Here is a 26,186-nt window from a genome sequence, read left to right as displayed (position 1 = left end):
TGGAGGCGTTCCCGCCCGAGGGAGTGTTTAGGTTGGTGGGAGGACAGGAACGCGCATAAATGACACTTTCAAACCAAGGTGCGTTATTTCCAAAGCACCCACAAAAATAAGCAGGCATAAATCTATGTGAGTGCTTTCTTCCCAGGGTAAAACAAGGACTTAAGCAGTGCCATGCTGGGTCAGACCAAGGTACAGTAAACAAGAACTTAAGCAGTGGCCAGGCTGGGTCACAAGTACCCAGCAGATCCCCAATAGTTGATCTGTTTCTCACTCCCATGCATAAGCGCTGGCTTTCCTCATGTCTACCTGGCAAATAACTGTTTATGGATTTTTTTTTTCACTCAGCTTGATTGTGCACTAAGTAAAAAAAATACTTCCCATGATTTGTTTTAAATCTTCTGGTTGCTGGTTTCATGGAGTGTACCCTAGTCCAAGTGTTATCTGAAATGGGTCCCTGTTGACCCGTTCCACTGTACTCGTGATTTTATAAATCTCAATCATATTCCCCCCAAGCTAAAGTGCCCTAATCTGTTTAGCCTTTCTCCATAAGGAAGCTTTTCCATCCCCTTTATCATTTTGGTCACCTTTCTCTGTACCTTCTCCATGTCCGCTATATCTTTTTTGAGATGCGGTGACCGGAATTACACGCAGTAGTCAAGATGTAGTCACACCATGGATGTATACAAAGGCATTATGATATTCTCAGTTTTGTTCTCCATTCTTTTCCAAATAATTCCTAACATTCCATTTGCCTATTTTTTTTTTACTGCTGCCACACACTGAGCTGAAGATTTCAAGGTATTGTCCACAAAGTCTCTGAGGTCCTTTTCCTGGATGGTGACTCCTAATCTGGAACCCAGCATCATGTATCTGTAATTGAGATTATTTTCCCTAAATGTTTTATTTTGCACTTGTCCGACATTAAATTGCATCTGCCATTTAAAATGTCTAGTCTCCTGGTCTCACAGGATAAACGTCCTTCTGCAGTTCCTCACAATTCACTACTGTTTAACGATTCAAAACAATTTTATGTCATCTGAACACCTCACTCATTGTTACTTTCTCCAGATCACTTATGAATATACTAAATTGCAGAGGTCCCATTACAGACTGCTGGGGCATTCCACTGATGACCTTTCTCCATTTGGAAAACTATTTAGACCTACCATCTATTTCCTGTGTCTTATCCAATTACCAATCCACATGAAGACACTGCCTCCATGCCATGACTTCCCAATTTCCTGAGGGGTCACTGATAAGGGACTTTGTCAAATGCCTTCTGAAAATCCAAATATACTATATCAACTGGCTCACCTTTGTATGCTTGTTTATTCACACCTTAAAAAAAATCTAGTAAATTGATAAGGTGAGCTTTCCTTTGCAAAATTCATGTGGCCTAATCCCCCATTAAACCAGGTCTATCTATGTGGTCACTAATTTTGATTTTAAGAATAGCTTCTATCATTTTGCTTTGCACTGATATCAGGCTCTCCAGTCTATAGTTTCCCAAATCATCCCTAGAGCCCTTTTTAAAAATTGGTATCACATTGGCCACCCTCCAGTCTTCTGGTATCATGACTGTTTTAAATGTTAGGTTGCAAATCACCAGAAACAGGTCTGTCATTTCATGTTTGAGTTCCTTCAGAACTCTGGGGTGAATACCATCTGAACCCTGTGATTTGTTATTCTTTAGTGTGTCAATCTGATTAATACATCCTCCAGTTTCACAGTGATATCATTTAGTCAGTCAGAGTCAACACCATCAAAAGATGTTTCTGGAGTGAGTATGGCCCCCAACATCCTCCTCAGTACAGAGGCAAAGAATACATTTAGTTTTCTCCTATTTCCTTGTCCCCCCTGACCACCCATTTTACCCCCTTGGTCATCTAGTGGCCTAACTGATTCCCTCACATAATTTTTGCATCTAATATATTTGAAAAGTTTTTAAAACTTGCTTTTACCTCTGTGGCAAATTTATTTTCAAATTCTCTCTTTTTACATCTAACTTGCCAATGATTATCCTCTTCACTATTTTCCTCATTTGAGTCTGCTTTCCATTTTTTGAATGATGCTCTTTCAGTTTTAATTACCTCGTTCACCTTACTATTACAGTCCATTTGTTTTTCCTTCAAAATAGATTTTGTCTGGGCTTCAAGGGTGCTACTTTTAAATAATGTTCATGCCTCTTGCAAGTTTTTGAATTGCTCCTTTTAGATTTTTTGTAACAAATTTTCTCAGTTTATCATAGATTCCCTGTTTATAGTTAAATGCTACTGCAATAGTTTTCCATAATATTTTCCCTCCAATCATTATATCGAATTTAATTCAATTATGATTACTGTTGCCAAGTTGATCCACCCCCTTTATTTCTTGCATGTGGTCCTGCATTCTACTGAGAACTAGATCTAATATTTTATTTATTTATTTATGTAATAATTTTTCTATACCGACGTTCGAAGCAAACATCACATTCGTTTACAAATTATCGTCAAATGCAAAAATTAAAACATTTGACTTTCCAAAAACAAATGAAAAAATAAAATACATGTTACCTGATAAAACATTAAATTAAATAATAGCATGTAAATGAAATAAGAACATAATAAAATCTTAGAAGGATAAAACATCTAAAATCTAATAATAGAATTTAAATCTTAAAAAGGCATCTAAAAGCACATTTAAACGTAATACATTTTCTGTATGGGGCTTAGGAATTATAATTCAGGAAAGGCTTCTTTAAATAACAAGGTTTTGAGTCCTTTTTTGAAGGTTCTAGTGTCTGCTTCCAGTCTTAGGTTTTGAGGTAGGGAGTTCCAAAGTTGTGGACCAGCAATAGTCTTAATGCTCTTTCTGTGTTAAAGTGTGCTGATTTTGGAGAAGGAATTGGCAGTGTTCCATTATTTGCTGATCTGGTCAATCTTTGTGGAGTGTGGCAGTGCAGGGCGGCAGAGAGCCATTCCATTTTTTCATTATGCAGAGTTTTGTGAATTAAAAACAGTGCTTTAAATTGAATCCGATAGTTAATTGGTAGCCAGTGTAGCTCTTTTAGAATTGGGGTAATGTGTTCAGATTTCTTGGTATTGGTTAAAATTTTGGCTGCTGAATTCTGCAGAAGTTGAAGGGGTTTGATTGAGGAGGCAGGTAGACCTAGTAGTAGTCAGTTTTTGAAAAGATGAGCGCTTGGAGGACTGTTCTAAGGTCTTGTTGATGTAAAAGGGGTTTTAATCTTTTTAGAACATTTAGGCCTGGATTCACCATTCTATTGCAGAATGGTGAATCCAGCGAAAACAGGGGATGGGGGGGGGGGGGGCAAAGGGGGGGCGGGCTTGCGAAAGCCGGCAGCTTTCACACCACTGCAGTATTTTTGCTTCCAGCTTTCGCACCCAATAGCACCACCATGAAGGATGGTGCTATTGGGTAGGGATGTGAATCGTTTATCTGACATTTGAAAATATCGTCCGATATTTTCAATATCATCAGATATCGGGGGGGGGGGGTCCCCGATAGCAATAGGAAACCCCACGATTAATTTAGTGGGTTTTCTTTAGAGATGTGAATCGGAACCGGAATCTGATCGGTTCCGGTTCCGATTCAAAATCTTAAAATTTTGATCGTCCGGCTCGATTTTTTTTTTTGTTATCGGCTCCGCCTGAACTGATAGCAAAAAACCCCTCCCCCACCCTCCCGAACCCCCAAAAACCGCTTTAAAATTACCTGGTGGTCCAGTGGGGGCGCGGGGAGCGATCTCCCTCTCTCGGGCCATCGGCTGCGTTAATAAAAATGGCGCCGATGGCCCTTTGCCCTTAGCATGTGACAGGGTATCCGTGCAATTGGCTGGTTCCTGTCGCATGGAGAATGCTCCCGGGACCCCCGCTGGACCACCAGGTATTTAAAAAATTTTTTGGGGGGGGTCCGGAGGGAGGGGGGATACTAAACTCATTTTAAAGAGTCGGCTATATTTTTTGGTTATCGGCTCAGGTGCAGCCGATAAAAAAAACCCGATCGGACTGCAAGAAAAAAATTTCACGATGTGAATCAGAACCGGAATCAGAACCGATACCGGTTCCGATTCACATCTCTACTATTGGGTGTGCTACTGGCGACAATATTACTAACCTTATTGCCGCCAGCGAAGACACCTCCGAGTCTGCCTCCTCGCTGCCCTGACTCCTCCCCTCGCTGCCCCAACTCCACCCCAACTCCTCCCCCAGCATGTTATCGCATGCGAAAAGGGCCTTTTCGCGTGCAATAGAGGCTTATTGCACTTGATAAGCCTTTGAAAATGACCCCTTAGTTTGAAATAACCGTCTTTAATTATAGTATTGATCCACCGCCTTAAATTCATTTCACTGTCAAGCAGGACTCCGAGGTCTTTTACTTCATGTGTAATGGGGTATCTTTTGGAATTGCTCAATAATATAGTTCCCACTCTTGTTGGTTCCATGACAAACTGCTGCAGAAAGTAGTCTATAGACTTTATGTCCTTTGCATGTCCTGTCCTAATCAATACTCGGATAACAGAAGTCTTTCTGTTATTATTCCTTTGCCTGTTTTACTAGCCAGTCTAATATCTGTTAGCATTTACAACCTGTTTCCTCATCCTGGCCAGGCAGGTGCCAATATATATATACCCACTGCTATACTCTTCCCTTTTATCCTTGGAATTTCTATCCATAAGGATTCCAGTTTGTTTTCTGCAACATTTTTATCCTGCTTGACTCCATGCCATCTTTAACATATAGTGCCACCCCTCCTGTCGAAATAATTTGTACCTTGTATCGTGTCCTGTTAGTTATCTTCCTTCCATCGGGTCTCCAAGATGACAGTTATGTTTCTATCTTTACTGCCATACAATCTAACTCTCCAGTCTTATTTTTCAGGCTTCGACCATTAACAAATAGACATTTTCGACCATTAACAAATAGACATTTTCCAACAAGCAATTTATGTACATGAAACTCCATTTTATGTGAGCAAAATAGCTATGAAAATTCATCCCTTCAAATTTAATCAGGCAGCTTGTTATCCAGCACTACCCAGCAGACAACCCCATGTGTACACATACCTGCCCTAAATTTACCCACATAGAATTTGTATGGGTAGGTACAACTGAATATTCAGCGGCACTTTTAGCCAGATAAGTGCCACTGAATAGCTGGATAAGATGACCAGGTAAATTTAGCCATTCCTCTTAACCATTCAGCGAGTGGTTAACATTTACATATCCTGAAAACCAGACCCACTTACAGCCCATGAGAACTGGTACTATGTACCCCAGCCCTAGAAAAAAAATCAGGCATCTAGAGTGATCACAAGCCCACAGTGAAGGGCAAAGTTATTCATTAGCCTTCAAACAGTTCTGTACAGAGAGAGCTCACAACTCAAAGATAGGGTCACGCAAAAGCTAATTCATTCTAATGCTGATGAAATACAGCATAGACCATGGCTATCTGATGACAGTTCCATTTAAAGCAATGAAATGCTCTGTAGGCACCTGTGGATTGCACATTGAAATTTGGATATATTCAGCAATATATACTGCAAGTGTAATATGAGTCAAGAAAAAAGCCAAACGTAAATTTAACAAGAGGAAAAAAAAAACCCACAACCTGCATTCCCTGTTGCTTAGAAAGACCAATGGTGGCCTGACTACTTCCCTAAGTCCTCTTGCTTCAGTGCATTAGGAAGCTGAGGGTGGCTGTTTTGGCCCAAATGAGGCTTTTATGTGAACTGGAGAAAAAGAGGAGGCTTCCCTGGTTGTGGAAGAGCCATAGTTGTCTTTAATTATTACTGCTGTGATCTGATGTTTTAGAGGACCTGGTCTGAGGCAGGGAAAAGTGGAGGCCACCTCAGGCTGCAGAACGGAGGCAGCCACAGGAAGGTGTTTTACCCTCTCCTGCAGTTCTTCAGGCATACAGTGAGTGAGGGCTCTGCTGCTCCTCCTAATCCTGGCATTGGCATGAAAGGACTGGTTACTTTGCTAGAGAGGCTATCTGGTGATGATTTAAAATGGCAGAACATTGAAAGAACAGACAAACAAATAAGAATGAATGTGAGAGTGAGTATGAGGAAGATTAGATAAGGATAATCCTATGTTGTGTGGGAAATACAGGTAAGAATTAGAATAGACAGAGATAAAAGTAATTATATGCTGAAAAGCAGTCTCTACTTCAGCTTTAGTTAGTGCTGTTTTGGGGTGAATGACACATTTTTACTGTCCATGTTTTGAAACAATATAGCGACATTTAGTGGCTGAATTGGAATTCTCTGCCATTTATTTGCATGATTAGACATATTCTGGCCTGAAATAACATGTGCTAGGTCCATTCATGCAGTAGAATGTGCTCTGGACCTATACTTAAATTTTAGTAGAAAGGTTAATTAAGCAAAGTCAAATTAAATTACCAGATCTCACCTGTTACAAAATTTTATATTACTGAACAAAATAGGAACCCTTTGTGCTGAATTGCTCTTATAAAAATCAGTTTAGAGTATGTCTGTGCAGTATCTAATAAAAGGTGTTGTTACACTCCTGCTTGCGGGCCTAGCTGTGAGCAGGCACTTACCTTCATGGTAGGAGCCCCCGACGTCATCGCCGTTCTGCGGCCCGGAGGGGCCTTCATCCTCGGTTACTCACTGCCGCAGGAAGCCGCCTCCAGCTGCCTCCCCGCAGCTTGGACGCCGCCTCTAGCATCAGGACCTGTCCTGCAGCCCAGCTCAGCTCCTGCTATCCTCAGTGGCAGGACGCCACTGTCCAGGGTCTTTCCCACTTCCCCTAAGGGGCGAGGCCGCGTATGTCAGCTGGATTTAAAGGGCCTGCGGCCAGATATGCCCAAGGCCCCACCTGTGGATTCCTCTCTAGGTGTTTCCTAGTCCAGCCCTCTAAAAGGGCTTCTCGCTCATTCCTTCTTGGCCTTGGCAAGGAGCCAGTCCTCCTAGGAGCTTCTCCTCCATGACCTGCTCCTGCCCAGAATCTTCGTTCCATGTTCCAGTCCTGATGTCTGTGTTCCAGTCCTGATGTCCAAGTCCTGATGTCTGAGTCCTGAGTAGCCCGTGCCTCTGGAGGTTCCTTGTTTTTAAAGTCCGAGTTCCAGATTCCGAGTTCCATGTTTTAATTCTGAGACTGTTCCTATTCCAACTCTGGAGGATCCAAGGGGTTACTTCATTCCTGACCTGTGTCTGTGTCCAGAGCTTGCCCCGCTCCCCTCGTGGTCCACAACCAGCCATTTGGCTGTGTAGGGCGCATAGAGGACAGTGTGGTCCGTGACCACCCTATGGGCTGTGTAGGGCGCCTGAGGGACCTTGCTCACCAAGTCGTGTCTCCTGAGTTCCAAGCTCCACGTCTTCAGTTCCAGTCTCTCCCAGATGAGGCTCCATCTCACTGCAAGGGCACACCCCACTTGTTCCGCAATGGGGAGCGCCGCCTGGCACTCCCTCCTTCGGATCCAGAACAGGTGTGAGTGCATACACAGTCAAATTCACAAACCCTGTTCTCTCAATGACCACTGTAGCCTAAGGAGAAATCTGTTACAATCTGAAAAGTACAACAAGTCTTCTGGATACACTAGGATCATACTAGATTGGCAGGATTAAAAAAAAAAAAAAAGCAGATAGTTTTGTTCCTTTTTAGTTATGTAAAGAATAGAGCAATAAGATCAGAAGACAGCTGAATAAAGAAGAGGAAAAGAAGTGACCATACTGTGGTAGCATGGCCATTTGTGGCTTAGGAAATAGCCAAGAGAAATAAGGAGGCAAATTCGTATTGTTTCCTTAGGTGCAGTTTATTTATAGTGAGAAAGCCCAAATCAAGCAAATAATGCAGCTCACCTTAACTTCAGGTAACACACAGTCTTCAAACATAGCAGGTCTTTGCATAGGCTGGGTCTCTGCCTGCTTGCTGAGGCCTCTCTAACCCTATTGTACTCTGCATTCTTATGCTAAGCTGAAGGGATCCTCCCTGTGCCCAGTATCCCTTGCTGGGTTGGGACAAGGAGGACTGGGCCAGATAGCTGTGTCCAGTCCCTTAAGGTGGTCTGAGGGAGTTTCCTGTAGACTCCTTCAAGATGGCACACTCAAAAGATGAACCAACGACGACACTCCCAAACAGAGGAGACATTGTATACAAGCGACACATCCTAGTGAAGAACTCAAGCGACAGACATATAAACTAAGCAGCTAAGTGTGCACACCAATGAACACACATGAAAATAATATAGAGAAAAAGGGACATTAAATCCATAAATTAAAGAAAATACATGAAGTTTCATATTTACCAGCAGAAACCATCTACAGAGATGTAGGACACGTGAAAGAAAAAAAAAGTAATACAAGGAATCAATTTTTAAATTCATAATTTTAACTGAAATTTTTTGACAACTTTGCTGGAACCTAAATTAAAAAAAACAAACCATTGTGCTCATCAGATAATATATTAACTCCAGAGAGTTCTAGAACTGGTTCTAAAGATAAAAAAGCAGAATTTGTTTGTTGTGTAATACCTTTTCAGTTTTAAGCTGAAATTTAGGGGCTCACAGTTTCCAGATGCTAACACCTTTCCAGACCTCTGATTCTCTCTGTCATTGTACCACACATGTAGTTCATAGAATGCCGGAGTTCAGTCAGTGGGGAGGAGGAGCAAAACCTACAGAACCCATGGTACAGTGGAGGAGATTCAGCAACACCATCAGACTCTCTCATTCACAGAAGGGGAAGGATGATACTGAGTTGAGGCCACCTTGAAAGAACACAGCCTGCAGTCTAGTAGTTATATTCAACAAAAATAGATTTACTTTACTTTAAAAAACAGAATCTATGGCAAAATGGAAAAGATCATCAACATAAAAACTAAAATAATTCCAAGGGCCGCAGTTTCTTTGTCCATAGTACACCTCCTCTTATCCTTTGTACTGAATCAATGTCCAATATGCCCTCCCCATGAAGGGTGGGAAAATTCTACTCTCTCAAAATCATAAACAAAGGATAAAAATGGGAACCTCTTCCTTGCTTCAAAATGGGATACTAAACTCCTTCCGACCAGCAATCTATGTCGCCACTGGTTACTGCTTGCAGGGCAACATGACTGAAATTCAACCCCTCCAGCAAGGTTGCATTGGCCTCGTTGCCGAAAACTGGTCACAAATCTCTAGATGCAAAACTCTTCCCGTTCACTGTTAACTGGTCAGATATTTGAAACCACTCTGAAATCCAGCCCTTCCCATGAGGGTGGAACTGGCCCTCCAGTTAGAAGACTGGTCAAAACCTCAAAATTCACAAAACTCCCAGCTTTCTCAATCCTCTTCAGTTCTCTTCTCCTGGGGGAGCTGTGAAGCCTTCCAAAAAAATCACTTCTCCACTTGGTAAACAATGAAGCCCACCAGATACACCTTCAAACTCCTTAATAGCTAGTCTCACTTAGAGATCGTCTCCTTCAAGCCTCTTCCTAAGAGCTTCTTCTTGAGAGCTTGCATTGAGCATGCTCATCCAGTATATAAAGAGCAAGACCCATCCCAAAAAGGGAATGATGGGGAGGATTCAAAATATGCAAATCCCCTAAAAGGTGTCAGAAAGGAAAATGTATAGTGAGGGTTGCAAAGCCACCATCACATTAGTGTGGTTGTTTGCAATATTTTATGCATTTGTTTTGTTTAGTATATTAGTATATATTATATTAGTATATACATATATTTGTTGACAGCAAATTTGTTAATAATGATAATAAGATTTAAAAAAAAAAAAATTATTCTCATTTTACCTGACCATTTTTTTTACCTGCACTTTCACTGTCTACATCAAGGAGACTAGATATTCTTAACCCAGTAGGAGAGAGGGTTTCTGGGAGTGACCCCTGTGAGGACCTTCGAGAGGCTCTATTTTTTTCATTTACCACTGGCCAGGGTCACTATAGTGCAAAAGACTCCACTCACAGGGTGGTTTATACAAGCTGATATAGTACGAAAGATGTGGTGCTCATGGATTGACAGTCTTGATTTTCTGTGTCCCCAGAGAGAGACCTCTAACAGCAACACAAGACAGCAAATGTTTCTTGCTAAAATAAAACTAGTTTTGAAATTCCAGGCAAAAATGACTGAAGTTCTATCTTCACAAGAGCTGCCCTGAATTTTGTAAATCGAGATAAACAAGCATTGTCATTTATCTCTGTTGTTTTCTAACATTTGATGATGTCACAATATGTTCGGAGAATGGGTATGTTTATGTTTATGTTAATTGACTGCACTTTCTCGCTAAGGCCGTCAATGAGTTGCATCAACTTCTCATTAGATCAATCTGGAAATCATATTGCATGATAATATACAAAGATAATGCTGACTCATTGTCATATCTTCACAAATGCAATGGTGGCTTACATCATAAAGGTTTTAATGCAGAGGAAGAGAAAAGGCAGGAGAGCATCGATATTCTGGTAGGAGATATCAGTAGCATGCAACCAGAAGTGAAAAATCTTAGTAATAAACAGGATTTAGAATGAAGAACTGACGGTTATAAACACTGATATACACATTTTTAGAAGTCATCTGCTTCAGCAATAAAATATGCCATTTATTATTATTGTTGATGTGCTAAATTAAAATATAACAGTTAAACCAGCTGACTGAATACTGTTTCCATGATCGTTTTTTACATTTTACACCTGTCTATTGTGTAGATAGTTCGTAGGTAGGTTTTTTTGTGTATTTATGATTGCATAATATTTCACCTGTCCCGTTTATGTAAGACTTTAAAATTAAATCAGACTAGGATTATAGAAATAAACTTTACTATGAAATAAAAGGCCAAAAACTATTATATGTGTGTGTGTGTGTGTGTGTGTATATACACATACTTTCTTGCTAAGGCGCATAGTTTAGTCCCTATTCAGTGGTTATTCGTCTCTTCTTGCCTCGTCTCTTGTATTCATGAAATGGAACATCTCTTGTCACTGTCCAGCGATAGACTGCAAGCATTGATGGGCTCCGTTTGCCCTGATATCATTTTTCCATTGCTGCAATGTCCTGGGGAAATCGCTCGCCATTCTCATCACTCACTGCTCTGCAGTTTGGTAGAATAAGATCTAGATGAGAGTGCAAAACGTGTATGTTTAGTGTTGAGTTGCGGCCAAGGCTTTTGTAAGCTTTCAAGAGGTTTTACACCACCTCCTTGTTGTAGTTGTCTGCCTTGCTGTTTCTGAGAAAGTTTGTTACCACTAACTGGAAGGATTTCCACGCCAAATCTTTTCCTTGCCACGCAATGCACTGAAAAATGCATCATCTCGAAGAAATTCCCTAATCTGAGGGCCAACAAAGACGCCTTCCTTTATCTTAGCTTCACTTAACCCTGGAAATTTAGCACCGAGGTTCTTGACGGCTGCTTTAGTTTTGTCCATGGCCTTGAGAAGGTTCTTCATCACAACCAGCTTGATATATTCAGTTAAAGATGTATATTTAGTCATTTCTAGTTTAATTTGAGATCCTTTCCCATCTTAACTCACTTAACCTCCATGTCCAAGTCAAAGGTGTACATCCTGACCCAGTAAGTATATCCTGAAAACTAAAGACAATCAACAATTTTAAGCTCATGTTTGTTCTCGGTGACCTAGATTTAGAAAAGTTTGACTACATGCATTTTGGAAGCATTTTGGCTTAGACCAGTAAAAAGGTTGGTCCAGTTCTGCAGTTCTGACACTCACTGCATCGGTGACAGTAATGTCCGGCCTATTTAAGGCTAGGTAAAAGAGGCTGAAGGATGGCCAGCTACAATGATCTCATCAAAACTGAGAACAATAGCTGATTATTTCATCATTTATAGAGGACATGAGAACACTGTTATAAAAACCTGGGGCCTGGATGCCGACAGAGTCAAGACTAGTTCTGCTGTTTACCTGTCCTGGTGATCCTTCATAGGCAGTCATTTTTACAGGATAAGCACGATGCATAAATTAGAGACACTGTATGTGTAAATTTATCTCATGCACATTCATTGTGTGCATCCTGAAAACTCAACTGGCTGCGAGGGTCACAAGGAAAGGTTTGAGAACACCCGATCTAGAAGCCTGTACTGTATATAAGATGGGACAAAATAATTAAAAGTGAAGTTCAGTACCAAGTCTTGTCATGTGGTTTTAGCAAAGAAAAACGTACCCAAATAACCCAGGTGGCATTCAAAGATGCTTCAGGGAAATAGACAACTGGAAAATTTATTGCCACTGGATAATTTAATTATTACTCAGAGAAGCAGTTGCTTAATATTAGCCAACAGATAACAGCAAATGACAATATATCAGCCTTGGATGAGCCTCTAGGGTTATAAACATTGCTGTTCGTACCTGTCTGTTCAATTCCTTTTCAGTTTAACTATTATCCTATCTCTTCTTTACATCTTGTGTTATCCAAATAATATCTTTCTATCACCAGCAACAAGGCAAGGTTCATAACAGTGTGATTATAGAAAAGTAATTTTCAGCTCTGAAGCAAAAGCTAAAGCTATTGAGTAAAACTGAACTGCATCTTATAGCAACAAGTAACGCAGTCACACACACATAGAAATATGGCAATGACAGCAAACACAGCCCAAATGGTCTCCATGCAGGGTGCCCAGAAAATTGCTCATGGTGGTAACTACTGATCCGTGCAGGTTGCCTCCATGCTTTCTGAGCAGTAGGTTAAAAATGCAGAGGTATGGCATGGCGGGTGCTTTCCAACACAGAGCTGCAAAAGGGTCTGTCGGCAGTTAGGGCTCTTGCAATGCTTGCAGAACAACCCTGCTTCCCCTTCTTACAAAAGTTGACCAACACCCTCATCCTCCACCACCACCACCACACACACACACCACCCCAGCCCCCAAAAGTATGGCAGCATCTCAACGTGAGAAGGCAAATATCTTAGCTCCTTCCATGAACTTTTTACGATTTTACGTGGCAGTACAGTAAACAGATGCAAGTGCTTGGATATCAATGCCTTCTTCACTCCGCTCTGCTTAAGATTGGTCACCTCCACTGACTGCTGACCAGAACCGAGGAAGGGAAGGGAATAAAGGAAGGGCTGCCCCAGCGCCTGCTCCTGCATATTTTTTTAAACTTGCTGCGGCCCACAACATTTATGCTATTAGGCTGGGGGGAATAGGGAGAGCCACGACATTTGATGAACTGGTTGCAGAGGGCGGGGATACACAGGGGTACGGAGCCCCGGGCGGTTGCCTCAATGTCTCTCCCTCCCATGCATGGTCCCTCCTTTTGAATACCAGCACCTTTTGTACTGGGAAGAAAAAAAAGCACTGGTTCAAAATATTCAAATGAAACAAAATCTCTCAAAAAAACTGCCTTGCTGGCTTGTAATGTTTGCTTATACAATGATGGGTAGGTAGATAGTGGTCTGATTATTTGCTTGTTTGCAGACATATTGAGAACCAAACAAAGTATCCAAAGCAAATGGTATGCGCTACTTAAGTGATAATTTTAATATTACTGACATTTGTATTATAAGCTTTGGCGTCAGTGACACAAGTACAGCAAGTATTGTTTCTTTCAACAGGTTCCAAGTTGCTCCACGTGAGTGGCTTTGTACGTGCATTACCCTAACGGCCTGGTGTATTTTGTTTATTTGGACAGCTTTTTTTCTTTATACCATTAAATAAGAGTGAGTGAAGAGTCCCCAAATTAATGCAGATGTTTTATCTGGGCGGCCAGGACTGTTTAATCCTCCGTGTTGCTTATCTGTTTTTGAGCAACCTCCTGGGACGATGGAAAAATAAACGTGAACAGATAAATAATACCATGAGCACAATCACATGTATTGCAATCCTATAAATGTTTACAGTCAAATGAAGATCAGAGTGCGGAGGGCCGTATAGACCATGACCTTCTCCCTGTCTTGGGAGCTTCACTTGCTGGTACCCCAGGTGGGGGGGCACAGCTGGAGTCTCGGTGGCATGGGGTCAGTGGAGCTGCATCTCCCCAGTCAATGTTTGTAGTGTCAGTGCTGGAAGCTCAGTGGAAACAGGACACACACACACACACATCAGGAGAGGTCTCACGTTGTGCCTCCCTCCTCTCATTGAACCCGCGTCCGCGTGGTGATGACATGCCCACAGCCGGGGGGGGGGGGGTGTGTCTGAAGAAAACCACGGTGATACAGAAGAGGTGCCAGCAGGACAGAGGAGGTGAACGGACTGAGGCAGGCAATGGAAAGGGAGGGGGGGGGGGGGAGTGAAAAGTTCCAACTCCCCTGCCTTCTCTCCCCATCTCCCTCACTCACTCAGCCTCCCCTTGCTTTCCTTCCCTCCCCCTCCCTTCTTACCTAGAAGAGAGGAGAGGCAAGGGAAGCTGAGCTAAGTAAGGGAAGGGAAGGAAGACAAGGGGTTAAGGAGAGAGAGAAGGGGATGAGTGAGAGGGAGGGAAGAGGAATGAGTGAGAGAGGGGAAGGGAGGAGGAATGGGTGAAGGGAAGTGATTAGTGAGAGGGGAGGGAAGTGATTAGTGAGAGGGGAGGGAAGGGAAGGGAAGGAAGGAGACTAGAGTGAGTGAGAGGGAGGGAGTGAGAGGGTAGAGAAGGAAAGGGAGGAGGAGTAGATGGGAGGAAATGGGTTGAGAGGGGAGGAAGGGAAGGAAAGTGAGGAATGGGTGATAGGGGCGAGGATGAGTGAGTGGGAGGGAAGGGGGTGGGTGAGTGAGCAGGATCAGCATTGGCTCACGCCCCAAGAAGCAAGAGGAGTAGTTTTTTTGACTATATGGGCTAAAGGTGGAAGCTGTCACAACTTGTGTGTTCCAGAGTGGGAGAAGAATGTGTGTGTGTGTGTGTGTGTGTGTGTGTGTGTGTGTGTGTCTGAAAGAGAGCATGTGCGAGCATGTATGTATGTATAAGAGAATGAACATATATGTGATAGTGTGTATATAGGAGAGCATGAGAGGGCAAAGTTTGTGTGCCTCCTTCCTCCCCCAACTAATCCACGACAAGATCAAGGTGATTGGAAATCAAACATTTCCAGTTGTGGAGAGTGGCAAATTTATTTTATCCTTATTAGTTTTAATTATTGGGAGTTATTTGATGTGTCTGTTCTTTTGAAAGAGTTACATATTTTATATGTTTAATTATTGAATGTACTATTTGTCAGATATTTTGATATATTCCTTTTCTTAGTATGCTTTTACTATTATTATGATTGATGTTTTATATTTCTTAATTTGGTTTTTTTTGATGTTTTATGAAGCAGGGTGTTGTTTCTGTTTTTCCATTGTACTGCAAACTGAATCTGGCTTGCTGTGGTTTCCAGTTCAGTTTTTATCTGCATCTTTCTGTTTATGGTCTCTTTACACCAGGGGTCAGGAACCCATGGCTCACGAGTCAGATATGGCTCTTTTGAGGGCTGCATCTGGCTCGCAGATAAGTGTCGCCACACTTTCCAGTCCCCCGCTGACCCAGCTGCTCCCCGGTCCTCCTCCGCCCAGGCTTAAAATGCTGTCAGCCCGGGCGGAACGCGGCAGAACAGCTGGAGTCCGGGGCACCGGCGTGCTCTCTTCTTCCCGCCCCCCCCCCCCCCCTGCAGCCCGGAAGAGGAAGTGGAGAGCATCAGGTGCGTGCGCGGCAAGAAGAGGCCACGCTAGTGTGGTCTCTTCTTCCCCCCCCCCCCCCCCCGCGGCCCGGAAGAGGAAGTGGAGAGCATCGGGTGCGTGCGCGGCAAGAAGAGGCCACGCCAGTGTGGTCTGCGTCGGTCCGACGAAAAGAAGACTGCAGCGCGGCTCGGAAGAAAATGAAGTGCTTCAACCACGGCCGATGGGACTCCTCCTCCGCGAGGGCTGAAAATGAAGGAGGTTAGCGTTGGGAGGAGGTTGCTGCTGCCGCGAGTTCCCGGGGTGGGGGTGGGGGAGAGCGAGTGAATGAGCGAGCAAGCATGTGTGTTTGAGATCCTGTGTGTGTGAGTGAGAGATTGCATGTATGTGAATGATTGAGAGTCTGTATATGTGAAAGAGAGTATGTCTGTGATTGAGAGCCTGCCTCTGAGAGAGAGAGCATGAATGTAAGTTTACCATTGGGAACCTGTATGTGTAAGTTTGTGATTGAAAACCTGTTTGTGTGAAAGAGTATGGTGTGTATGATTGAGGTCCTTTGTGTGTGAGAGAAATCATGTGTATGTATGATTAAGAGCCTGTGTGTATAAGTAAGAGAGAGATCATGTGTGTCTGTGTGTGATTGAGAGCTGGTTTAGGTGATGGAGCATGTGAGTATGTGATTGAGAGCCTGTGCTTAAATGAGAGAGAGAGAGACCATGTGTGTCTGTGTGTGATTGAGAGCTGATTTAGGTGAGGGAGCATGTGAGTATGTGATTGAGAGCCTGTGTGTAAATGAGAGAAAGAGAGGACATGTTTGTAAGCATGTGAATGAAAGTATGTGTGTGAGAGAAAAAGACAGCATGTATTTATGTGATTGAAAGCCTGTGTGTGTGTGTGTGTGTAGACAACATGTGTGTAAATGTGTAATTAAGAGCCTATATAAGTGAGAGAGAAAAAACATGTGTATATGTGAGTACTGAGAGCATGTGTGTATAGGTGTGTCATTGAGAGCCAGTGTGAGAGAGAGCGCTGGTATGTGACTGAGAGAGGAGAAAGTTCCAAGCAAACCACCCCGCCTCCTGCTAATTCAGAACAATCTCAGGTCACCTGGATATCAAACGTTCCCAGGTATGCAGAGCAAAAAATGTTTTGTATCCTTATTATTTTTCATTACTGGGTCTTTGTGTCTGCTATTTTGAAATATTTTGTTGGTATCTGGAAATGTTTTATATGAGTTTTTAATTATTGGATATTCCACTCATCAGCTGTTTCAAAATATGTTCTTTTTATTAGTACAGTTTTACTGCTGATGATTTTATATTTCTTGATTTGTTTTATAAGGATGGGTGATGTTTCTTTTTTCCTTTGTTACACTGCATACAGAGACTCTGGCTTGTTGCAGTTTCCAATTCAGTTTTTTCTGCATGCTTCTTGTTATGCGTTTTGGTCTCTTTATTCTATGTTAGGTGAGGGACAGCACGTGATTCAGGTGAGGTTTTCTGCTGGCGTGTAGTTTCTGTGTAGGACTCTATAGCAGCCTGACTTGGTCCGTTTTCCTAATAGGAGATGTATTGGTGTCTTAAGGCCTGGTGTAATATTTTCAGAGACTTATTGTACTTTAAAAGTGTGATCTTACATAAAATGCACACATTTACTTGTATTTAGTTTTAAACATATTGTATGGCTCTCATGGAATTACATTTTAAAATATGTGGCGTTCATGGCTCTCTCAGCCAAAAAGGTTCCTGACCCCTGCTTTACACTGTATTTGGTGAAGGTCTGTCTGTGTTCTTACATGTGTGATTGAGGTGAGGGATTATGCTAGTGTGCAGTTTCTGTGTAGGGATTTGGAGCATTCCAGCTTGGTTCTATTTTCAGTAGGAGGTGTATTGGCCCTCTAGGTTCTGGAATAATATCTGCAGTGCTGCTTTTTTATCTGGATCGAGTTGTTGCTGTTTGTTCTGGCAGTTAGTGCTGTTCTGGTATGGCAAAACCTGGAAGAACTGTATACTTGACAGGCTTTGACAGCTTTACTATATCTTCTGTATAAGGCTGATATTCCGGGCCACTTAAGAACATAAGAACATAAGAAAATGCCATACTGGGTCAGACCAAGGGTCCATCAAGCCCAGCATCCTGTTTCCAACAGTGGCCAATCCAGGCCATAAGAACCTGGCAAGTACCCAAAAACTAAGTCTATTCCATGTAACCATTGCTAATGGCAGTGGCTATTCTCTAAGTGAACCTAATAGCAGGTAATGGACTTCTCCTCCAAGAACTTATCCAATCCTTTTTTAAACACAGCTATACTACCTGCACGAACCACATTCTCTGGCAACAAATTCCAGAGTTTAATTGTGCGTTGAGTAAAAAAGAACTTTCTCCGATTAGTTTTAAATGTGCCCCATGCTAACTTCATGGAGTGTCCCCTAGTCCTTCTACTATCTGAAAGAGTAAATAACCGATTCACATCTACCCGTTCTAGACCTCTCATGATTTTAAACACCTCTATCATATCCCCCCTCAGTCGTCTCTTCTCCAAGCTGAAAAGTCCTAATCTCTTTAGTCTTTCCTCATAGGGGAGTTGTTCCATTCCCCTTATCATTTTGGTAGCCCTTCTCTGTACCTTCTCCATCGCAATTATATCTTTTTTGAGATGCGGCGACCAGAATTGTACACAGTATTCAAGGTGCGGTCTCACCATGGAGCGATACAGAGGCATTATGACATTTTCCGTTTTATTCATCATTCCTTTTCTAATAATTCCCAACATTCTGTTTGCTTTTTTGACTGCCGCAGCACACTGAACCGACGATTTCAATGTGTTATCCACTATGACACCTAGATCTCTTTCTTGGGTTGTAGCACCTAATATGGAACCCAACATCGTGTAATTATAGCATGGGTTATTTTTCCCTATATGCATCACCTTGCACTTTTCCACATTAAATTTCATCTGCCATTTGGATGCCCAATTTTCCAGTCTCACAAGGTCTTCCTGCAATTTATCACAATCTGCTTGTGATTTAACTACTCTGCACAATTTTGTGTCATCTGCAAATTTGATTATCTCACTCGTCGTATTTCTTTCCAGATCATTTATAAATATATTGAACAGTAAGGGTCCCAATACAGATCCCTGAGGCACTCCACTGTCCACTCCCTTCCACTGAGAAAATTGCCCATTTAATCCTACTCTCTGTTTCCTGTCTTTTAGCCAGTTTGCAATCCACGAAAGGACATCGCCACCTATCCCATGACTTTTTACTTTTCCTAGAAGCCTCTCATGAGGAACTTTGTCAAACGCCTTCTGAAAATCCAAGTATACTATATCTACCGGTTCACCTTTATCCACATGTTTATTAACTTAGCTGGATAAATTTGCTGGATATCAAACCTGGAAAAGTTGCAAAGCAGTGTAACCTATGGTTATAATTTATATAGCTTGTGATACATGTTTTGCGGGGAGATGCGGCTCCCCTTTTAAATTTGAGCGGCCGAGTTACAAAGTGGCAACCACAAGCTGCTGTTCAGCTGTTGCTGGTGGTGGTGGGAAAAGAAAAAAAAAAAAGAATCCATACTGTAAGGCTGTGAACACCACCTCAGCAGTGCTCTGCAGTTTTGGGTCACAGCCACGGGATAAAGGCAGCAGGACATTAATACTACAGAGCTGTATCAATAAAATACGTATTAAGGGAGCTAGAGAAGAGCATTGAATCTTTACCAAAGAGGGTGCCAGTGGGGCAGGAGCCGTGACACAAGCCCAGCTTCCCCCCTGGGCGTTAGGACTGTGTGACACACTATGGGGTTCTGCTGAGGTAACTTTGCGGTTGCCATCCGGAGGTTTTGTATTGTGCTAAAAGAAACCCCCCCAAAATTGATCTGGTTGGTTGTGGTTTGTGCAGGCCATGGTATAATCCCGATCTCCTGCACATTTTCAATCTTCCCTCCGCTGAAATGTGGTCCCTTCTTCCCTCTCTGTTCCACCAGTCCCAGGCCCTTCTACTCCTATCTGTGATCCTCTTTTAATGTCTTTTCCTCCCTCCTCATGCTAGGTTTCATCTTTCTATCCTGGATCCTTTCTCCTGCTTCTCGCCCTCATCTCAAGATCTTCTACCTTCTCCCTGCCCCTATCCCTGTTCTCTCCACCAACCCATGTACAGTTTCCCTCTCCCCCATTACCTGGTATGATGAGGGTCTCCTGCTCGACACACACACACACACACACACACACACACACACACATACATTGTGGCTGCATCCTTAGCTCTTATTTGGTTAGCAGGAGCAATAGTGCATCAGCTCCCTCTGCTGCATGGGACCAGTCTCACAGTTTGAGCTCTGAGAGCCCATAATCTCACAGTTCATACTGCAAAACTGGCCCAGCACAGTACAGAAAGCTGGCACCCTATGAAGGACCACTCTTCCTGAGAGCCACATCCAAGGTAGGGGTCGGGCGTCGCGGCAAACCCCATTCATCAGGCTTTGCCTCCTTGATTCTGATCTTATACTGGGTGCCTATGATCATTACTGCTGCCAGCCCATTGGTTGAACAGCCCAGCATGCAATGCTGACAGCGCTTGAGACGCCCCTAATCTCATAGCGCCCCAGCTGAACGCCCAGCTTGCTGTCCCCAAAGGCCTGCCCTGCATGCATATGTATAGGCCTGAAGTCTGTATGCATAAACATGTGGGTGGATGCAGTTTCATCAGTGCTTTTCTGCGTACGTTAAAGAGGCGTTCCTGGGGACAGAGGTAGGGCGGGGAAAAGATTTACATGCGTGCTTTCTAAAGTTAAAAGCACGCACGTAATTATGCGTATAAACGTTTACGCCTGCCCTCATGCAGGCAAAAATGTGCCCATCTCTGCCATACGAGGGTTCCCTTGTAAGTCCGCTTTGAAGATTAAGGCTGAATTCTGCATGAACTTTGTACACTTCAGCACTAAGCACTATGTTAAAAAATTAGAGCTTCCTCTGCCCGGAATACATTATAGTTGTTTTCTTTAGCACTTGACGGGTATAGGTAGCCCTCATGCAAAAAAAAAATATATATTTTAGTTAGAACAACAATACTATGGACAATTTAGCATGATCAATTATGGGAAAGCCACAGTCTGAATTGAAAAAATCAACCAGAAATTAATTTCCACATGAACTGCTTTGTACCATTTGGCAACAGTGAAAATGAAGCAGTTCCCATAAAATATTCCGAAAGGATGGTAATCCTGCCAATAATGAATCTCTATGGAGAGAACTACAACAATGTCTTACATCACTCTGGCCCATAGCAAAGGCTATCGTACATTACTTTAATATTTAATTCAGAAGAGCTTTTCAAGCAATGGGAAGAAAGGGACAAGGAAAGGTACAACAGTATTGAAAGCCTACTAAGAAGAAGTAGACTTTACTGAAGGGCTACCATTAAAATCAATTGACCACCATGTAATTATTATTACAGTATATGGTAATTTTAATCAACAGGGTTTGTACAGACGGCATATTTTACAGCAGAAAAGAGCATAAAGCAAACGTCATAGGACAGAGAAGGCTGGAGAAAGATTAACTGGTGTGGTTCAGGGCTCATGCTGAAAAAAAAAAAGACACCAAGGACAGGATCCCAACGTCAAAAGATTCTGATCAAGCCTGGAAAATAGAGCAATTTTTAGATACTTTTCCAAGACGGGCGGGGGAAGAAGCACGAAAGTGTGGAAGAGAAACCAGTTAAAAACCTGTCCAGGCAGGTAGTGAAAAAGGAGCAAGGGTGCCTTTCAGCACAAAGGTGACAAGTTTGTGGGGAAACGATTCATTTTGCTTATGCAGGGGTGGTTCTATCAGGATGCAGGGTGAGGCAGCAAAATTTTGGGAGCAGCAAAGAGTGCTCCCCCCAAAATACTCCTGTGCTGGTTGCCTCATCTTGTTGAAAAGCGGGCCGCAGTGGAGCCCATCCTGCTACAGCCTGCTGAATGAAGGCCCAGTGGGGCCATGGCAGAGACCATTCTTTCACAGCCCAAAAAGCAAAGTCTCGGCAGGGCTGTGACAGATCCAATCCAGCCACAGCCCAAAGAACAAGGCCTAGTAGGGACACGGCAGAGTTCATCCCACAATGGCCCAAAGGTGGGCTTTGTAGGTTACCACTGACCCCAACCTGCACCAGCTAAAGAAGAGGGAGAGGCCCTGAGAGAATGTGTGTGTATGTGTGTGTGTGTGTGTGTGTGTGTGTGTGTGTGTAAATGATAGCTTCTATGTTGTTGAGAGAGAGCCTGTATGCATGTGTGTGTGGGTGTGGCTGTGTGGATGTGGATGTGTATGAGGGACAGAGAGCGTGTGTGTGTGTGTGTGTGTGTGTGTGTGTGTGTAAGTGAGAGTTTCTATGTGTGTTGAGAAAAAGCCTGTATGCATGTGTGTGTGGGTGTGGCTGTGTGGATGTGGATGTGTATGAGGGACAGAGAGCCTGTGTGTATGTGTGTGTGTGTGTGTGTGTAAGTGAGAGCTTCTATGTATGTTGAGAGAGAGCCTGTATACATGTGTGGGTGTGGCGATGTAGATGTGTATGAGGGTCAGAGAGCCTGTGTGTGTGTGTTTATATCTGTGTGTGTGTGAGGAAGTGCGGGTGAGAGCATGGATGTGTGTATGAGAGAGTTTGTTTGCCCCTCTCCCCGAATCCAGGACAATCTCAGGCAAACTGGAAATCAAAAGATCCCAAGTATAAAGAGCAGGGAATTTTTTTTTATTCTTATTAGTTTTAATTGTTGGGTGTTATTTGATGTCTATTGTTTTGAAATATTTTATTGGTTTTGGAGAAATTTAAAAAATTATCTTGTTTAATTATTGAATGGCAGACAAGAGTAAACAGAAAACGTCAAAGAGGGCAGAGGATGCTAAAGAAAGATTAACTAGTAGGGTTCAGGACTCATGCTGAAAAAAAAGACACCAAGAACAGGATCCCAAAGCCAAAAGATTTTGATCAAGTCTGGAAAATAGAGGGATTTTTAGTACTTTTCAAAGACGGGCAGGGGAAGAAGCACGAAATTAAGAGAAACCAGTTAAAATCCTGTCAAGGCATTCTGTATTTGGTGAGGATCCATTTGTGTTCTGCATGTGTTACCGAGGTGAGATATTCTGTTGACATGTAGTTTCTGTGTAGGAATCTATAGCAGTTTGACTTATTCTGTTTTCCTAATAAGCGATGTATTAGTGTTTTAGGGCTTGCTGTAATAGTTGCAGTGTTTCCTATTCATTGCTAGGGTTGTTACTGTTTGAGTGCTGGCAGTTAGTGCTATTTTAGTAATGGAGGTTTACTATATTATAATTATACTTTAGCTTACTCATGGCTTTGAGAACCAAGCTCACATCAATCGCACAAATGTTCTATTTTACGGGGTTTTCTGGTGACACCATTGCAGTGAATATAAAAATTATATATATATATATATGTTGTGATATTTTTACCTCAAAAGACCATGATTGTCCTTTTTTATGTAAAATGTATTATTATACATATGCACAATGTTTAATTGTGGTGAGGGCTGGGAAGGAGGGACTGTAAAATTCACCTAGGGTGCCTAACATAGTTGCACTGACCTGAAGAGAGTTCACCACACACAGACCCCCACCATTCACCCATCTCCCACTTCTCCAGGGGGGTAAGTGCTGGGGAAACATGGGAGGCAGGTCGTAGGGTTCCTGAGTGTGTGGCAGGGTTGCCAGCTTCCTAGAATCATTATCTACTGCCACTCCTCTGTGAACTCTGACCTCCTCTTTCCCCCTTCTGCCGCATTTCAAATCACTGAAAGGGCCAGGCTCCAGAGGGTACCCCCTTGGCCCTCTTAATATGACCTGTAGCGTGCCCGAGAGGGGCACCATCTCATCTCACCTCGGGCAGCGGATTGCCTTAAGCTGCCCCCGTGCAGATCCTTTTTATTTAAAGTAGTACTATCAGGATCGGCTGCTGAATTTGTAACTTTTCAAAGACGGGAAGAAACACAGAATAGATGAACACGTTCTTCAGCTCTGAATCCAATCCTCTGGGTCCATTTAAGTAAATCAGAAAAGTCTGGATTCTCATGATGTCACTAATAAGAATCAGACTATCTGAAAAAAAAAATAAGAATACTGGGAACATTTAAGTTAACTGAATGCAATAGAAGCCTGGGAAGAGAAAATATCATTCTGCACTCGCTTTTAAATAGCGCTCACAAGCTTTATATTGAATTCTCTTAAATTTGATATATTTTTAACCAATCCTCTCAGGTGAAATCTCAGCAACGTTTGGCACATGTCTGCAGGAATTCCTATTCAACAATTCTTTTTTTACTTTCACTAATGACACTTATTCTGACATTCCAGAGAGCCCCATACACCTGAACTTATTTTATGCATCATCACTGACCAACGACGTATTTGACAGAGATTGTACCAGAGCTGACTTTGGAAGTCTGCTCCCAGACCAAATCATAAAACAGCTTTTCAATTAACATGCATACAGCTCTCACTGTACTCCCCACCTGATAACTTTTTATTTCTTCATTTGCTGACCTTGATTTTATTTTTTAAAAACAAAAAAAAACCCCAACCCAATTATTGCAACATGCAAGATCTCAGTGGAAGTACCCAGGGCCAGTTTTCCCATTAGGTGCAGTAAGCAGGTGCGTAGGGGCACCCTGGATTAAAAATGTGCTGGAAAGAATTGTAAAATAAACCAATGCTAATATGAAATGGGAATCTAGGAAACGATTGGGGGCAAGGGGGAGGGGGGGCCATGTTTCAACATTACATCAGCACCATCCTCTCCCCCTCCCCAACTGGCTGGAGAGGATCCGTATTTCTAACCTGTTATCTGCTTCTTCCTTTGCAGGCTTGAATTTCAAGCATGAACTGCTCGGCATTCTACAACCTGGCACAGCCCACCAGCGCTGCACACGCAGACTTCCAACTGATGTCAGCGGAGGAGACAGACGCAGGGAAGAAATGCTGCTGGCCCCCCTGGAAGAGGGAAATTGGGTGGTATGGTAGGGGAGGGGAGGACATTGCCAGGGTAAATCTTTGGATGTAAATCTCGCCCTGCAATTAAGCATTCTGGTAGGAGAAAGTAATATAACTTTTTTCCCCCCTTTAACAGGTCTTCCAAAACCCGTCCTGGGGACCCCACAGTCAGGGCCGGTGCATTCCAATAGGCAAACTAGGCAGTCACCTAGGGCGCCGGCCATTAGAGGGCGGCAAAGAGCAGCCATTCGGAGCCGCGAGCGGAGCCCATCCCACTCACGGTCAAGAGGAGTAGGGCCTCTGTGTGTGTGTGAGTGAGAGGGATTGTGTAAGAGAGAGCAATGGTGATAGTGAGAGAGAGGGAGGGAGTCTGTGCAATGGTGCATGTGTCAATGAGACAAGGAACCTAAGTGTGTGTAATAGAGGGGCCCGTCTGAGTGAATGAGGTCGGGGCTGGAGCTGGGGACTGGACTGGGGAGGAGGGGGTCAGGAAGGCGCAAAGCACCGGCCCCGCCCGCAGCCAGTCAGGGTTTCAGAATACCCACAATGAATATGCATGAGATAGATCTGCATGCATTGAGGGCGAAGTATATGCAAATATATCTCATGCATAGGCATTGTGGATATCCTGAAAACCTGGCCGTTTGTGGGGTCCATAGGGCAGGTTTGGAGAAATCCTGCCTTAACATTATTTCATACCAATTCAGCAGTCCTCTTTAACTTTACAATAGCACCATTTTTCACTGCATGGCAATTCTCACTTAAGTAAAAGATTGGTGTTCAGGCAGTTACAGATGGAGAGAAAAAACCAGAGGTTTGTACAGATGTGAATCAGCAGAATGGTGTCTCAAATGGGAAGTGGTTAAAAGTTCCTCTTTCATGTTTTATTGTTTTTAGCACTTCGTCTTGTGATTTTTAGGGTGCATGTAAATAAGCTCTTCCCTGAACCTACCGTACAGGTGTGAACCCTCTCCTCAGAGTAGCAGCGGGAAAACGTTCGAAGTCAACATCTATAAACTGACCAACTAATTCCAAATCTTTCAAAGATACTGCGAGCCAGTTCTGGGGTTTTTATTTCTTAACACCAAGCTCTGGAATGCATAGTCTTGTAGCGCATTTTTTAAACTTTACTTTTATTACATTGTTTTTATCTTATACAAAGAATCATCTTTGCACAGCAACATTACAGAGATCTTCGAAACAGAAAAGAAGACCAAATATATCACACACACCGTTATTTAACATACAGTGAACTACATAATACAATCACAGACCTCAATAGGAGACCACTATATAAAGGAAAAAGAAACAATATGAGGAAAATAAAGAAAACATCTTAAAGAAACAGCATTAGCAAGAGATTATCTGCATCTAATGCAATTGACAGCCTAATCTTGCACCACCTGCTTCTCTTCAGGCCCCCTTATTCGTCTAGAATCTAAGAAAACGCAAAGTTGTTCAGACACAAAGAAAAATAAACCAATCTGCGCTATGCTTTACAATACATTGGCCTAGGCCAAGGAAGTACCGATTGCTCTGACCTCTTGATGGAGAGCCAGGAGTTCTTTCCGTCTCTCCTGAGCCACCCTAGCTAAATCAGGAAATATTCTGTTTGTCCAAAAAAGGAAACATTACATTTTTTTTAAAATAACTTCTCATTATAAAA

The sequence above is a fragment of the Rhinatrema bivittatum genome, chromosome 7 (genome assembly GCF_901001135.1).
Source record: "Rhinatrema bivittatum chromosome 7, aRhiBiv1.1, whole genome shotgun sequence".
NCBI classification, from domain to species: domain Eukaryota; kingdom Metazoa; phylum Chordata; class Amphibia; order Gymnophiona; family Rhinatrematidae; genus Rhinatrema; species Rhinatrema bivittatum.
This window is presented reverse-complemented; position numbering follows the sequence as displayed.